The sequence below is a fragment of the Tupaia chinensis genome, unplaced genomic scaffold (genome assembly GCF_000334495.1).
Source record: "Tupaia chinensis unplaced genomic scaffold, TupChi_1.0 Scaffold000592_1, whole genome shotgun sequence".
Classification (NCBI taxonomy): domain Eukaryota; kingdom Metazoa; phylum Chordata; class Mammalia; order Scandentia; family Tupaiidae; genus Tupaia; species Tupaia belangeri.
Genome location: NW_006160108.1, coordinates 72,256 through 77,676, shown reverse-complemented (window position 1 = coordinate 77,676; position 5,421 = coordinate 72,256). Strand labels below are relative to the sequence as shown.

The following is a 5,421-nucleotide window of genomic DNA, read 5'->3' as shown; positions in this document are numbered from 1 at the left end:
GAACAGCAGAGATCAGGAAGTGGAGGGAAGAGTGATAGAAAAGTGGCTGTAGGAACTGATATAGAGGCTGTAGACCTATATGGAGGAAGTTACAAACACGGCTAAGGAGGCTGAGAGCCTGGACATCTGGTAAGACCAGTTGGCCATCAGGAAGAGACAACCGGCCATCCACTATCCAATTGGATGGCTCCAAGATCTTGGTGGTGGTGGAAGAGTTCTTGTTGTGAATACAAAGGTTTGATTGTCGGGGAGAAAAACAGGATGGGTTTAGAGTTAGACGTGAGTTGTCTGGCCATTGAATTGGCTCTAGCATTGTCCATAGCTATTGAGTCCAACCAGTTGGCCATCAGGAAGAGACAACCGGCCATCCACTATCCAATTGGATGGCTCCAAGATCTTGGTGGTGGTGGAAGAGTTCTTGTTGTGAATACAAAGGTTTGATTGTCGGGGAGAAAAACAGGATGGGTTTAGAGTTAGACGTGAGTTGTCTGGCCATTGAATTGGCTCTAGCATTGTCCATAGCTATTGAGTCCATGAGGTTTGATGTCCTTTGCAATGTATGATTGCTACTTCAGCTGGGAGCTGGAGTGCCTGGAGTAAGTCAGAGATTAAATCAGCATTGATTATGGGAGAGCCCTGTGCAGTAAGGAAGCCACGTTCTTTCTATATGGCTGCATGACTGTGAACAATGGGGAAGGCATACTTGGAATCCATGTAAATGTTGACCCTTTTCTCCTTAGACAGACACAGGGCCCTGGTGAGGGCATAGAGTTCAGTCCACTGAGACATAGTTCCCAGCGAGAGAGTGTCCACCTCCAAGGTGGAGTCCAGAGTCATTATGGTGTAAACCACTTTCTGGGAGCCCTGGGGCATTGGTTTTGAACTTCCATCTGCAAACAAGGTAAGGGTGGGGTCCCTTATAGGGGTGGCCACAAGCCCGGGACACACCAGATGAGAGGGGTTGATTACCTTGAGATAAGTGTGAGGCAGCGTGTTGTCTGAGGAGGAACCCATAGTAAATGGAAAAAGAGTGGCAAGATTGAGTGGTGGGAAGCACTGAAGAGTTATGGAGGGATTTTTGGTGAAGAGGAGGTGTATCTCCTGGATTCTTGAGGGCCAGAGGCTAGAGAGGACGTGATGACTAGGAGGTCCTGAAATTGCTGGGCAGAGAGAACTGTAAGAGGCTGGAGAAGGGTGAGTTTGAGAGCCTCTTTGGTTAGGGTGGCTGCTGCTGCCAGGGCCCGAAGGCAAGGTTGCCAACCATGGATCGTCCCATCTAACTGCCAAGAGAGATAGGTGATGGGGCAATATGTGGGACCAATTGAATCACTAGGACTCCAGCAGCCACCCCTGAGTGTTCATTGACAAAGATGAAGAAGGAAAGGTTGGGGTTGGGCAAGGATGGGGTGGGGGCGGTATGTGAAAAGAGCCTGGCAAATACAGTGGAAATAAGAAGTGACAGTTCCCGGGGAAGAGAGGTCCCCTACAGGGGATTCTTTAGCTGCCTGATATAAAGGGAGAGTCAAATCTGCAAAGTTAGGAATCCAATGTCTAAAAGATCCCACAAAGCCTAAAAATGACCAGATGGCATCAGTTGTGAGAGGTGGTTGAAGAGTCCTAATGGCCTGAAGCCAGCCTGTCCTGAGAGCTCTGGTTGTGGAAGTTAGGCAGAGTCCCAGATACTAAACCATTAGACTAAATAACTGGGCCTTTGAGGGGGAAACCTAATATCTTTTGGCAGCCAGAAAATTAAGGAGGGTGGCTGTGTGCTTGTGAATCCTGCAGTGATGGGCTGCAGATATACAGGTCATCCACATATTGGAGAACCTTAGAAGGATGAAGGGGACAGTCCATGAGGTCCTTCGCCAGGGCCTGACAATAGAGGTGAGGACTGTTGCAAAAGCGCTGAGGCAAGACTGTCCAAGTGAGCTGTTGGGAGATATTAGTATCTGGGTCCTCCCAAGTAAAAGCAAAAAGACAGAAGGAGTCTGAATGGAGTGGGATAGTGAAAAAGGCATCCTTGAGGTCTAAGACTGAAAAGCGGGTAGTGGAGGGAGGAATGTGTGAAAAGAGGGTGTAGGGGTTAGGGACTACTGGGTGTAGGGGGATGACAGACGAATTAAGTAGATGAAGGTCTTGGATTAAATAGTTGTCACCGTAAGGCTTTTTCACAGGAAGAATGGGAGTGTTGTAGGGAGAAGCCATGGTAATGATGAGGCTGCATTGTAGGAGTAGTGTTGAGGGTTTGAGTCCCAGTTGGTGAGTTCTAGAGATAGGAAACTGGGTGTGAGAGGGACAGACTGAAGGTTTTTTGTTTTTGTTTTGTTTTTATTTTTTTTTTTTTTGGAGAGGTTTTTGCTATAGGGTGCGTGTGCTCGCCAGACAGACAGAGAGAGACAGAGAGACAGAAAGCAAGAAATCACCCCCCCAGGGAGGAAAGCCATGTTGCAATCCCTTCTCCTCTGTTCTCCTCTCGGGATCTTGGGCACGCACACACACGCACCTGGCATGAGTTTCAAGCCATGGGGTCCAGGACGTGAACCACAGTCGACAACATGAGAGTCCAGCGACATAGCCATTATGCTAACTGTTGGTCCCAAGACTGAAGGATTTTTAAGTTTGATGAGTATTGGAGTATGGTGAGAAGCAACAAAAGGGGAGGAAGTGTCCCATACTATGGTTGAGTTAGTCTGGAGAAATGGATTGGGGAGGGGAATTAGGCCCGGTGGGGGAACAGGCAGCCTGGCAGAGGAGGCCAAGAAAGGGGGAGGAGTTAAATTGAAGGGTGATGTGTAACTTTGCAAGAATGTCATGGCCTAGGAGGGGTGTGGGGCCTATGGAAATGACAAGAAAAGAGTGGGAAAAGTATGTTTTCTTGATGTGGCAGGCTAAGGGTTTGGTAGAGAGAGGACAAGAGGTCTGGCTATTAATACCAACAATAGAGACCTGGGAGGGTAATAAGGGGCCAGGGTATGTTGGGAAGACAGAGTAGGTAGCCCCTGTGTCCACCAGGAAGGTGAATGACTTACCTGCTATCTGAAGCTGGACCCTGGGCTCAGCAAGGCTAATTGGGGTGGTTGAGTCTAGGGCCCATCAATACTCAACCAATCCTGTCATGGCCAGGTCTAAATCAGAGTGGTCCATCTCCTCTTGGTGTGGAGGCATTGGGAGTGGATCTCGTCTCCCTCTTTGGGGGTAGTCAGAGTCCCAGTGACCCATTTTGCCGTACCCTGGGCAGAGTTTAGTGGGCGGCTTAGGATCCAGGCATTCATGGGCCCAGTGACCTGGCTTGCCACATTTGAAGCAGTTTCCTGGGGGAAGACTGTGTCCAGGGACCCCATTCTGAGGTGTTGGCTGCAGGACAGTCACCAGGGATTGGACTTGTAGGGCAGCCATCTGTTTGGCCTGTTTGTGATGAGTTACTTCAGTGCTCTCCTCTCGGGAATTGAAAACTTTAATTGACGTATTCACCAGGTCTCCTATGGGGTTTGAGGGCCCTGTTCAGCCTTTTTAAGTTTTGTTCTGTTGTCAGGAGCTGACTGGGTGATGAAATGGGTGGTCAGAACTACTGCCCCAACAGGATCTTTTGTAGAGAGTCGGGTATGCAGTTACATAGCCTCAGTGAAGCAGCTCGAAAACATGGCTGGATTTTCTTCTCTATTGTGGGTGACTTCCAATTTGTCATAATTTACTACCTTTTGGGCTGCTTGTTCCATTTTGCTGTAAGGCATCATGACATGTAGTCATGATGCTGGCAGCCAAGGTCACCTTACTGATATCTCCAGCCATGATTAACTGCGGGGATTGCCTCAGCACCTACTGCTGCAGTGGCATCCGGCATGTGGACCCTGTCAACATACTCTTTTCCTGCCCCTTGTACCTGGTCACACTCATAAGCCATCATGGTGGATGTCATAATTACGTGGCCATCATGCCAAGTGAGGTCATAGGCCTATGTGAAATATCTGAATTCCTTGATAAATTGGGTGGAGTTGGCAGAGAAGGAGCCCAAGTGCTTTGCAATGATGGACATATCTATGAGGGATAAAGTAACACGGCCTCAAACAACTCCCTCAGCTCCAGTCATTTCCCATAAGGGAGTCATGACCTGGGGTGGGGGTGGGTCATTTGAGCATATTTGGCCAGCAATGGGGGAGAATAGAGGGACTGATGGCTGAGGGGGGTGGGGAGGATTTTGGGGCTAGAGAGGTGGGGACCAGAGGATTTGGGAAAGTTTAATTGAGGGTCAGGAGGGGGTCTCAGCAGAGAGGATAGATATTCCAGGGGAATAGTGAGAGCAGAGGATTCAGGGAATTCAGAATTTCCTTGGAAAGGCTAGGAGTGGGTTTTTGGCCCCCTCCCACCCTAGCAAGCAAAATCTGGGAGAGCAGGTAATACAGAGGTGGGGGTGAGAGCACAGATACCAAAATGCCTGAACATATGGGAATTTCATCCATTTGTCATTACTCTGACAAAATCTGGTCAGATCAGCTAAGACATGAAAGTGCCCTCAGGTGGCCAGATTGATCCATTGTTCAGTGAATATTTGGGCCAAGCCCTGGTTGACAGGAAGATCAGGTGGCGTTTTGATTGTTCAGTCTGAACATAATTTAGCTTTTTCCAGTTACAGAGGACACACCCTAAAGATGTTTTTGGATTAGGTTTGGAGGCAGCAGACGCCATGATGGAATAGACCTCAGATAGAGAGAATGAGCCAACAGGCATACCCTGGGTATAATCTCTCCATAGATTGGAGGATAAAGGAAAGTATCGACTAGGCATCCCCCAGACAAGACAATCCTTAGGGTATCCTTAGGGCACCAAGAATGGATGGTGAGTGTTTCTGGCATGGCCATGACTACAGACAGGAATGCTCCAGAGGTCCAAAAAACAGGGGTGGGGTCACTTACCTTCTCAGCCAGATGACTGCGTGAGAGGTTCAGTGGAGGGGCTCTAACCAAGAGGCATCCAACCCCTCCTGGGTTTTGGCACCAGATGTTAGGTTTGATTTGGGAATGGTGGTGGAGTTAGAGACGGCAAGGATAAAAATACCAGAGTCAGGTTTTGGAGTTTAATAAAACCAATATAATTTATTCTGCAAAAAGCTCTTAGGTGAGATCCCTCGGTCTAGTCAGAGGCTGAAGGAGTCACGCACAGGGTGGGTGTTGCTCATTCTTAAAGGGTCGTTGTCCAGTAAGTGGTCACTATGGGTCCTTATCTGGCCAATGAGCTTCACTGTTTCTGTTCAACTTTTGCGGGCGTGCCAAATGCTGAAGGATAGGAAAGTCCATTGGTGATGGTGAGACAGATGCAGAAAGCAGGAAAGTTCCTGCTGGCGGAAATGTTTCTGCCACGTTTCTTTTCCCTTCTCCCAGACCTTACGATTATCCTGATTATCCTCTTACCATTCAGTCTCAAACA

General features: G+C 48.5%; 1 pseudogene; it reads right to left on the bottom strand.

The window, feature by feature from the left end:
- Positions 1 to 3,093: 3,093 nt before the first annotated feature.
- The window catches only part of LOC106735957 (olfactory receptor 5D18-like), a 31,043-nt pseudogene continuing 28,715 nt past the window's right edge, over positions 3,094 to 5,421 (bottom strand).